The sequence below is a fragment of the Salmo salar genome, chromosome 09 (assembly GCF_965601325.2).
Source record: "Salmo salar chromosome 09, fSalSal1, whole genome shotgun sequence".
Lineage (NCBI taxonomy): Eukaryota > Metazoa > Chordata > Actinopteri > Salmoniformes > Salmonidae > Salmo > Salmo salar.
The window spans coordinates 89,553,233-89,565,398 of NC_138299.1; the positions used below are offsets into that span (position 1 = coordinate 89,553,233).

General features: G+C 44.0%; 1 long non-coding RNA gene across 1 annotated transcript; it reads right to left on the minus strand.

Moving 5' to 3' along the window:
• Window positions 1-3,690: 3,690 nt before the first annotated feature.
• On the minus strand, window positions 3,691-6,220 carry LOC145858050 (uncharacterized). Its single transcript, XR_014378826.1, has 6 exons — window positions 4,643-6,220; window positions 4,378-4,555; window positions 4,226-4,287; window positions 4,057-4,143; window positions 3,928-3,969; window positions 3,691-3,858 (listed from the first exon to the last, which is right to left on the minus strand). It is a non-coding gene; the product is annotated as an uncharacterized LOC145858050 (long non-coding RNA).
• Between the last annotated feature and the right edge of the window lie 5,946 nt (window positions 6,221-12,166).

Sequence of the window (12,166 nt, forward strand, 5' to 3'; positions counted from 1 at the left end):
AGGAGTGTTCTACCCATTGTCTGTCCATTATTCCTATTTTCACAAGCTAAGCAATGGCTACTGAGCACAACCAATGTGTTGAGGCAGTCTTTGGGCTGCAGCAGGAAAATGAGGGTAGAGAAGGGATTGATCTTTGCTTTGGCCTCTTCCATGTCAGTCATCCACTGGCACGTGTATCTGTCAAAGATGAATCATGTGTTATTATGCATGGGCCACATATGGTAACGCATGCTAATGGTCCTCTTAAAACAAATTCTTGTTTTGCACACTCGCCACTTCTGCCAGATCCGGCCAGGCCATTGCCATAACGATGCCGTCATCAGAGTTGGGCGGAGTCTCAAGGTTCCAGTAGGTGACGTTATGGAACACTGAGGACACCTTCACTGCACTGTGCTGGACACACACATTACCTCACATATAACATTACTGTAAGTGAGTGAAGAGTTTAAATATGCAGCATGGTGTTGTACAGTATGTGTCCAAGCTGCAGACAATGGAAAAGGAAGTGCATCATATTTCCTGGTTGGTGTGTGGGGATCACAGCACAAACATTGATTATAGCTATCTTTGGGAGTTGTTGCCCAAATGTTGCAAATGTTTTGTAGATTTTGGTCAGTGTTTACAGACAGATTTAAGCAGATGCTGACAGTATTCCTTGTGAGTTGTTGACCTGCTATGGTAGATTATGTGAATGTTGGCCAGACAGTGATGATTCTGGCAGTGTTTATTGTTTACCTCCTGGTCAGAGCCTGGTTTGTTGACCTCTCTTCGCACCAGGCCTGTGTAGCCCTGTGGACAGCTCCTGACCTTTTAACCCACGACCCCTGAACGACACAGTTTTCTCTATGGGAAATGTGGAACAGAATCTGTATTAAAGTCATCCGTATTGACAGTAGGCTACACACAACACTCAGTACTCTTTGTGACATCAGGGGCCTGTTGCACAAAACTAGGATAAGGGATTAAGCCAGGATATCTTGGTGATCCTGGCTCAATTGATCCGTAATCCGGTTGCACTAAAGATGGATAGGGGGCAGGAGGATATGTTATGGTATAAATTACCATGGAGATTTATTCTGTGGAGCTAGCCTGCTCCAGACCAGGCTAAATTCCAGGATCTATTTAATCTCATCCCTAATGTCAGTCAGCAGTCACCACAAATGGAAACCAATAGTTATTTCACTGCTCACTATACATTGTTATCACATAACTAGACCCACTGTCATTATTTAAACGTTTGTGATCATTAATTTCAATGATTTTGGATAAAAAATACTTTTTAGATTATGTTGCTATCATTAGATAATTTACAGTTTCCCATAGACTATAAGGCTATATATAAAATGATAGAATATTAGGGCCACAGAGGGGAAAAAAACACAAGTAATAATATTGTAACCGGTTGTTTTAAAGGAGGACAGTTGTTAAAATGACAGATGTGGGGCATTTCGTGAAATTGTACTTCAGTATGGTTTCATAAACAAAGACATGCTGATGTGCCAGAATATTAAGTATCACATTGTCATAAGTATCAAAACTGTAAAAACAATATGTAGCTTTTCTGCAGAAAGAACCAGCCTCATAAATTTATGACTTTATCCTTTTTCTTCAGTGTGGCCCTAGTACTCTGTCATATAAACAAATACACATTCCATATGAATATAAAAACACAATGTGTAACATTATGTTCCTTTATTGAATAAGGACAAAACAAAGCAGGTAAACCATCAGCTCCTTTCGAAACTGAAGTCAGTGACTACAAGATGGAAAGCACAGAATCCAAGCATATTATACAAAATGATACATACACATTCAAAGGTCTGTATATAACACACCCTGCAATGTCTGCACACTAAAATAAATGCAGGACAAATCCATACACATCAACTGAACAGACAAATGAATGGATGCAGTAGCCTCCCTGCAGCCTTGTATTACACACAGTATACTGCACAAACATCATAAGAGGCCAAATTCGTAAAAAAACGAACCCAAAAAAACCCCAATTCCTCTGCCACCGCAGGACATATTTAACCAAAATTGAAAGCACACATACTAACTAAAATAATTCAACACATATTGGTCCCTCAGCAGCCGACCACTGTCGTCATCAGGGAAGATTGCCGGATTGTCCCAGTCCATGGCTGGTGGCACTCTGGGGGCCCTCTCCTTCCTCAGGCAGGCCACATTGTGGAGGACAGCACAAGCCACAGTAATATCACATGCCCTAACAGGGCTGACCCTTAATTTGTGAAGGCAGTGAAAGCGTGCCTTCAGGAGGCCAAAGGTCATTTCAACTCTGGCCCTGGTCCTGGCATGGGCATGGTTGTAGGCCTGCTGTGCTTCCTGGGGGTCTTGTGAAAGGTGTCAGGAGAAAAGGCTGGCAGCCATACCCCCTGTCTCCCAGCAGCACACCAGAGAATTCACCTGTCAACACAAAATCTCATCATTACTACCTCATAAACACAGTGATATTCTTGACACAGCCATGATGGTTATAAATAGGGGTTGTGTGGCTTACCTTGTGATAGGCACTGATAGATTTCAGAGGCCCGAAAGATTCTGGAGTCATGGACTGAGCCAGGCCATTTTGCCACAACATTGCTGATCACACAGTCAGCATTGCAGACCATCTGAAATCATAAGATGAGGAATATTACACCAATCAATGCACATCACTGGCAATGCAGAGTGTTCGTCAATGGACAATATCAAAAAGTTATGTTCACCTGAACATTAATGCTGTGAAAGGATTTCCTATTCACAAAATCGGCCTCATGGGCACCTGAGGGGGCTTTTATCCTTATGTGTGTGCAGTCCACTGCACCAATGACATTGGGGAAACCTGTCACACAAAGTAATGAGTATCCTTACTATGTGTTAACAGTTGTCCTGTAATTTGTAGATCCTCTTACCTGCAATCCTATAGAACTCCTCTTTGATGTCACAGAGTCTTCTGTGGCCAGGGAAGGAGATGAAGACATCTGCTAATGCTTTGATAGCCAGACACACACTCCTTATTGTGCGGCAAATTGTGGCCTTGTTCAGCTGTTCTGCATCCCCCACTGAGTACAGGAAGGCTCCACTAGAAAAAAAGCGCAAGGCCACACAAACCATTTGCTCCACACTCAGTGCATGGCTCCGTGCAGTGCGGTGCTTAATCCTGGGACCCAGTAGTCTGCATAGATACCTGATGCCATCTGCAGAAAACCTGTATCTTTCATATAGATGGTCATCAGGGAAGGCCAGTGGGTCCAACCGGTCCCTGAAGACCCTTTCTCGCCTGAAGGCTCTCCTCAGCACAAGTGCTTCTTCATCCACCACATCTCGCACGAATGGGCATGCCATTGTCAGAGCAGAAAGGAACACACAATTTTGGGCCTTCAATATAGGCTAGTGGCCACACCTGGTGCTGGGGGGGTGGGCAAAAGAGGGCGATGCCTTATAACGATGACTTGGTTGTACTGATTGCTGGGAAAATAAAAAAAACCTTAGAAAGATGCCACCGTCCTGTGTGCTCACAATAAGAGCTCATATGTCATGGCTCACTTGACTTTACGAGAATATACCTAATTTTTATTTTGAGCTGTGTCATCTTCTTGGAGCTGGGGGAGGAAAGAAAAATAATGATTAATACATTTGTGTTACAGTTAGCATACAGTGTACATTGAAGGCATATCTCACCTCCCTCTCAAGTTTTTTTATTTCAAGGTCCAGTTTCCTAATTGTCCTCTTTTTTATTTCGGACTCCAGTGCAAGATTTTCCATCTTTTTCTTCTTGTACTGAATGTCTATGTCTGCCAGTTCTATTTGGCGCCGGAGGTGGTTGCCATACAACTTTCTGATAGCTTGTGAGCTCTGTGAACACAATACAATTAGCGCAGCTGGAATTTGGCAGGATTGTGGTGTCCTTTTATTAATACGCACTATGTTGCCAGGCTGGTTTTCCCACTGTATAGCATCTGGGTCCTGTAAAAGAAATTAGATTTTTTGATTTTGATGAGGACTCCTCACCATTGTAGAGTAAATAGTACTTTCACAGTCTTAACATGATACCTCATGCCTTCTGGAATCCAGAGAGATGGTCTCCTCCTCATCATCGTCTCCATCATGTGCTGTTGCTGCTGCACTGGGGCCTTCACCCTATCACATTTAATCGGATTCATATTGAAGCTAGTAGACAAGACATGCCAGGCCTACAGTATGCCTTTGATGGAGTACTCACTGGATCAGCATCGTCTGGTGCTTGTGCTGGTGGCTCTAACAGGAACACAGTGCTGCCAGACACTGCAAGGCAATAGGTAAACCAAAGTCAGACAGTCCAAATTGATTCAATATGAATGTGGTTGTATCCCATGTAGAGATGGAAGGACATACCTTGAATGAAGCGGGTGGCATCTTGGGAGGAACCTATGCCTCGTCTCTTTCCCCCCAGGGATCCCCTCTAAGACGGGCCTGCCTTTATTTAGCTCCAAGGCCATGTCCTCTGCTGGGGTAAGGTCAGCCTTTGGTGACCCACCACCCGTGCCTTGTCTGTGGGTATTCTTTTTCACTGCTAAAACAGTACAGACAATGTGTGAGCAGGCACCTTCTGGGTACAATATATGCTTGTGCTTTGTTAAATATTAGTCAGGGACCATACCATTCTGCAGAATGTTCTTGTATTTGATTTTGACCTGCTGCCATGTCCGTTTTGGCCCGTTCATGTTTAATCTACACACACACACACACACACACACACACACACACACACACACACACACACACACACACACACACACACACACATTTAATGGAGTCACACTGCAAAAAATTACTTGGTATTTTTGTCTTGTTTTCAGTAAAAATATCAAAAAATCTATCATAGCTTTATACAGTGTGATGGAGTTACTTTACACAATTTCACTCATATCTGCAGTGCATTTCAATTAAAAAATTTAACCGTTTCATAATTACAGTACAACTGCATTTTTGGAGATGTGAATTAAATATTTGAATTGTAATTGTGATGTTTCAGCGGAGCGGTGACTGTGTAATTGTGCACTACTTACGCATTCAGGCGGTCTGCAATACTTTGCCACGCTTTTTCTCTTTGCTTTATCACTGTGGCGGTGTTGCCTTTCTTCTTAATTATATATATTACCTCCTCGTATGCCTCCATGAGGATTTGTGCTTCCGACGGGGAAAAGTACGCGGCTCTAGTTGCCATGGTAAATCAGTTAATCTGTGATCTGTGGCGGGGTCTATTTGAGTGAGCCGTGAGCGCGCACCTATCCAGGATTGGTTTCACCTGGTTTAATGAATCCGTGTCTGCTCATCCTGGCTTGGTCTTTGTGCAACCAATTAAGCCTGGACGCACATGTTTTGGCTTCATTGAGCTCAGCTGAGTCATTTATCCCGGATGTCTTAATTCTACTTTTGTGCAACAGGCCCCTGATGTTGGTTTTCCACAACGGATTATGTACAGAAGTCATGCATGCAGCTACTTCTGCCTCAACGTACCATGTTTTCAGTCTTTGATGGTGGCTGTAAAGAACTGGGACACCTCTGCAGGGTAGCAGGTGAACAGGGTGGCATTCTGCCTGTCTCACAGAGTCCAGCTGTAACGTGGTCACACTGCAATTGGATGACTTCCTGAAAGCGAGGGGCAAAATGTCAGAAACATGTATATGGCTCATATGCACTATTATAGATTACAATACATTCCATTTATGGGCATTTGGGCCATCACACGTTGTTCCTATGTTTATCTTTAGCGGTTGTTACTTCCCACTTCCTCTCTCTTGCAACGTCATTTGAGTAGGCAGGATTTAGCGCAAAGACACACCTTTCCCAGAACAGAAGGCAAGTTAGCTGGCTAAGGCATTGATCTTCCTTTGTAATATACCCTCTGCGGATTTCAGTTTTAAGGAAAATGTATGCACTGCAGTGAATAAATATAAAATAAAATAGATCATTGGCAAACCTATGATAACAGTACAATTGGCAAACGTTAGCTAGCTAGCGTGTCTATTCAACAATGCAATGGACTGATTCCCTTGCTCAGCCTGCAAGATTTTCTAGGGCACTTTCGCAAACAAAAATATTTCAAACATTTGGTTGACAATATTGATACAGTGTGTGGACTGAAAAACACAGTTACTCTATGTAGAAAAAAATACGTGCTTCTTCTTCACCACAGGAAGAGATGTTTTTGGCGCGTGCAGTCAACTAATTTGGGGTATGTTGTCCCTTTTTTAAATGTATTTTATTTCACCTTTATTTAACCAGGTAGGCCAGCTGAGAACAAGTTATCAATTACAACTGCAACCTGGCCAAGATAAAGCAAAGCAGTGCGAAACAAACAACACAGAGTTACACATGGGATAAACAAATGTACAGTCAATAACACAATAGAAAATCTATATACAGTGTGTGCAAATGTAGTAAGATTAGGGAGGTAAGGCAATAAATAGCCCATAGTGGTGAAATAATTACAATTTAGCACTAACACCAGAGGATTATACGTGCAGAAGATGAACGTGCAAGTAGAGATACTGGGGTGCAAAGGAGCAAAAGAATAAATAACAATATGGGGATGAGGTAGTTGGGTAGGCTATTTACAGATGGGCTGTGTACAGGTGCAATGATCGGTAAGCTGCTCTGACAGCTGATGGTTGCTGGAGCGCATGCTACGGGTGGGTGCTGATATGGTGACCAGTGAGCTGAGAAAAGGTGGGGCTTTACCTTTAAGACTTATAGATGACCTGGAGCCAGTAGGTTTGGCGACGAATATGAAGCGAGGGCCAGCCAACGAGAGCATACAGGTCGCAGTGGTGGGTAGTATCTGGGGCTTTGGTGACAAAACAGATGACACTGTGATAGACTACATCCAGTTTGCTGAGTAGAGTGTTGGAGGCTATTTTGTAAATGACATCGCCGAAGTCAAGGATCGGTAGGATAGTCAGTTTTACGAGGGTATGTTTGGCAGCATGAGTGAAGGATGCTTTGTTGCGAAATAGGATGCCGATTCTAGATTTAATTTTGGATTGGAGATGTTTAATATGAGTCTGGAAGGAGAGTTTACAGTCTAGCCAGACACCTAGGTATTTGTAGTTGTCCACATAGTCAGAACCGTCCAGAGTAGTGATGCTAGTCGGGTGGGAGGGTGCGGGCAGCGATCGGTTGAAGAGCATGCATTTAGTGTTACTTGCATTTAAGAGCAGTTGGAGGACACAGGAGAGTTGTATGACATTGAAGCTCGTCTGGAGGTTTGTTAACACAGTGTCCAAAGAAGGGCCAGAAGTATACAGAATGGTGTCGTCTGCGTAGAGGTGGATCAGAGAATCACCAGCAGCAAGAGCGACATCATTGATATATACAGAGAAAAGAGTCGGCCTGAGAATTGAACCCTGTGACACCCCCATAGAGACTGCCAGTCTCATTCCCTTTATTCTCATTTTGTCATATTCTCCTTGCGTTCTCCCATTTCCTTTTCTTCCTCTGCCCTCCCCCCTATCATGTTCAATTTCCTCCTCCTCTCCTGTTGCTCCCTCCTCCACAATGAGACAGACCAGACTCTCCTCTTCTCCTGTTGCTCCCTCCTCCACACTGAGTCAGAACAGACTCTCCTCTTCTCCTGTTGCTCCCTCCTCCACACTGAGTCAGACCAGACTCTCCTCTTCTCCTGTTGCTCCCTCCTCCACACTGAGTCAGACCAGACTCTCCTCTTCTCCTGTTGCTCCCTCCTCCACACTGAGTCAGACCAGACTCTCCTCTTCTACTGTTGCTCCCTCCTCCACACTGAGTCAGACCAGACTCTCCTCTTCTACTGTTGCTCCCTCCTCCACACTGAGTCAGAACAGACTCTCCTCTTCTCCTGTTGCTCCCTCCACCACACTGAGTCAGACCAGACTCTCCTCTTCTACTGTTGCTCCCTCCTCCACACTGAGTCAGACCAGACTCTCCTCTTCTCCTGTTGCTCCCTCCACCACACTGAGTCAGACCAGACTCTCCTCTTCTCCTGTTGCTCCCTCCTCCACACTGAGTCAGACCAGACTCTCCTCTTCTCCTGTTGCTCCCTCCTCCACACTGAGTCAGACCAGACTCTCCTCTTCTCCTGTTGCTCCCTCCTCCACACTGAGTCAGACCAGACTCTCCTCTTCTCCTGTTGCTCCCTCCTCCACACTGAGTCAGACCAGACTCTCCTCTTCTCCTGTTGCTCCCTCCTCCACACTGAGTCAGAACAGACTCTCCTCTTCTCCTGTTGCTCCCTCCTCCACACTGAGTCAGACCAGACTCTCCTCTTCTCCTGTTGCTCCCTCCTCCACACTGAGTCAGACCAGACTCTCCTCTTCTCCTGTTGCTCCCTCCTCCACACTGAGTCAGACCAGACTCTCCTCTTCTCCTTCTGTGACCTCCATGTCATTCTCTCTTACTTCTTTCTCTCTGGCTACTTCCTCCCTATGACTCCCTGACTCAATTTGACTTCTTGACTCCCCCTTTTGACTCACTGTCTATGCCCTATGACTCCCTGATTCCTGATTTGACTTGATTCCTCCATTTGACTCACCGACTCCTCCCTATGACTCCGGGACTCCTACTTCTCCTGTTCGTCTTGCTCTTAGCCTCCGATGTCCCATCATTCTCTTAGCTTTGTATCACAGAGGCAGAACATACTGAAGCCTCAGCAATAACCACCTCCCCGGATCCTGCAGAGGACCTGTCTGCTGCGCTACGCCCTGCTCTTCCTCCCTTCTTCCTCTTCCTCCTCTCCCTGCTGCTGAAGCTGTCTTTACTTTGCTTGTGGAGCAAGAAGACTTTCAATATCATCATCCTCATATGTAACGGGATCTACAGACCATGAATACGCCTTCAGGGTTCTGCTCTCTCCATGTCCACTTGACAGACGCACTGCACACACACGCACACACACAGATTTGAGTTCAACAATTACATTTAACAGTCAGCTAGGGCCAGTGTGGCCAATGTTGACAGTTAGCTTGTGTTTAGTTGCTGGTTCATTGTTAGTTAGTGTACAATTAAGCAAGTTTAGATTGTATGAAGCAATGGTTCTTACCTGGTTTGATGTCCAGCTCATGTGCCAGATCGCTGCTCTTCTCTCTCCACAAGGTCACTCTGCAGCTTCATCCTCACTGTGGGGAGGAGGACACGACAGAACAGAGCTATTGAACATGCTCTTATTTTATTTCCAGTGCTTCCTGACATGGATTATTCCATGTCAATACAGGGGACACTGACCCCTAGTGGTGGACAAGCACTGTCCTTTTTCTGGTAGCCTGCCCTACAGTACAGTAAACAAAAATGGATTGTCTCATAATCAAAACAACAATGTTGAAAAAGCAAATTGACCAACAACAAAAAAACGTTCATGTCATACTAGTACAAGTCACATCAAGTCACAGCAATCATTCAAACCCTGTATCATCTCAAATTAAATGAACGTTTTATATGAAATGATGATTGACAGTTCTCACACCTCTGAGGCAGAAGTTCTGGTCCCTGTTTTGTATAACCACCTCGGTTCTCCCCGACACCGTCCATATACCAGGTAGACATCATTTCTCTTTCACTATGGGCATGACAGGGACCACAAAACCTTTGAAATTGAAGGCTCACGAGCACAGCCTGGGATTAACATGCATTAAGGGTTGGGTGGATTGCTCTCTTTTAAGGGGAGGAACAGGGGGCATATGGACCTCACTGTCATCACAGATGTATCGAGGAAACCTATCTTTGCTGTCATCACCATCTATGAGTAAGAAAATACATGGAACAAATAACGTTACACTAATGAATAACCTCCATAAAATTAAAGTCATGTAATTTGAATATCTAATAGTCAATAATTAACTTTCATATTTAGGAGAGTTTATCTTAATGCAAATGCACAGGACTAATTATAATCAGAGAGGAATACAACATCTAGAAGTATGCTTGGTAATGCTTGTTAATACTTGTAACTGAAGTTTTATGCCTTGTGTGTGAATCCATGCAATTTCTTATTAAGCAAAAATGTTGCTAAGAATGTCTGGGAGTGGTCAGAGTGGCAAGGGGAACATGAAAAATTAGCTGTTATTAGCAGAGATGTTTGGAACTCTCTTTATTATTGGTCTATTAACTCATTTAGGCCAAAACCACCACCAAATCCAGGTGAAATCTATGATCCCTTATTGATGTCACTTGTTAAATCCACTCCAATCAGTTTAGGTGAAGGGGAGGAGACCGGTTAAAGAAGGATTTTTAAGCCTTGAGACAATTAAGACATGGATTGTGTATGTGTGTCATCGAATGGGCAAGACAAAATATTGAAGTGCCTTTGAACAGGGTATGGTAGTAGGTGCTAGGCGCACTGGTTTGGGTCAAGAACTGCAACGCTGCTGTTTTGTTTTTTACAACTTGTAGAGGTGAGGGGGGTGCAACTCAATATTAGGAAGGTGTTCCAAATGTTTGGTATACTCAGTGTAGGTGATGTGTTTGAGTTTCACTATCCCTGAATACATGTCAAACTATTGATTATGCTTTGACCTAGTTCTCTATCAATATTGTCTTAAGGGTATATCTACTAAGTAATGTAGCACTCAGCATTTGACATTTAAAATATATATCTTAAATTGTTATTTTGTTAACACACTCATACTTATTGGTCAGTGCCACTCCTGCTACAATTATTTTGTGCTCGTATTTGTGGATGCACTTTGATAAAAATGAAATAAAAATGTATTTATTGGAATTGTGTCTGTATGTGTGTCTTGGTACTATAGTATATTATTAGTGACATAATGGCGTATGCATAACATATCTACCTCTCTCGTGTTTATTATGATAAGTACATATCTGGACCCTGAAACTGGAGCTCGCTCCTTGGTGCGCCCCACCCAATTGGCGCGCTCACTGATGGTGGCACCAAGAACTCACGGTAAACACCCCTCGTGACGGAACTTTGAAAACACTGGAACAGACTGGGCGCGAAGGAGAGATGATGGGAATGGGAGATTCTGGAAGCAGTACAGACTTGCGACGACGTTACGCTTAAAACGATAGGCTATTGTGTGCAAGACTGGAATGCTTTAGCAAAAAGCCCCTCTTGCCTCTCGGTTCCGTGGAGGAAGTGTCAGAGATGCCCGCCGAAGATGCTGAGCTTCTGGCAAAAGAGAGTGGGAAATAATGAGTGCAGGGATTATGAGGTTGACAATACAAATATATGGCTGCACGTAAAGAACTAGCTTTCCCTGAGAGTGCATGAACAACATTCAATCTGAGGTTGTTCATGCAACATCTGATATCAACCGGAGAACCGATGCTATGGTGATCGAGATATGAGCAGAGGGAACAGCGGCGAGATGATGGCGGCGGTGAGACCCAAGTGCATGCGGCTTTTCTGGCGGCTCTGTGTCTGTGGTGTCGGGATCGTCACTGCCACCTGACTCGTACACTTCCTAGACGTAACAGGTGCGTTTCCCCCAGGGTTTATTCATACCAATGGGGGTCCCGTTATTCATTTCATTCATACATAAAATACTAGTGGTTTAGTCAATCATCACACCGGTTTAATTAATAAATCTTGCAATAATATTATGAAAACAATGTGATTTCTTGTTATAAGCTGATAATATTTAATAATATTTCCTTTTCGGAAATAATTTCTGCTGCTCTATGCTGACAGCCTCTCCCAGCCCCAGGGATGTTGTTGGTGACTTTTCCTGGTCTAAGAGAGAACTAATGCCTGAGAGAGAAGAGGAGAACCACACCTACACTCCTACAATGCCCAGAGCTGGTGCGCTAGTGTTTTTGTTCCTGTGTCCCTGTGCTCTTGGATCTTTGGTGTCTTGTCTTTTTACCTGTGCATTACTCCTCCCCTCCCTGCTCCGTGTGCAATCTCTCTCCCCTCACTCTCAGCAATCCACAAGTTTCCAGCAGATGTCTTCTCTCCAGAGCAGAGGAGAAAAGGAGCAGTTCTTCTCCATGTAGTCTGTGTGAGTGGCCTACCATGTCATTAGGAATTAGAATAGATATATAGTCATTTAACAGGATCTCTACGTAGCCTACTGCCTTGTTCAACGCTGCTGTCGTAGTACACCGCTCTACTGTAACAGTACCCCAACAATCTCTACGTCATCCAACTCAGTCTACAGACCAACTGTTTATTTTCCTGTGTTTCCTAGGC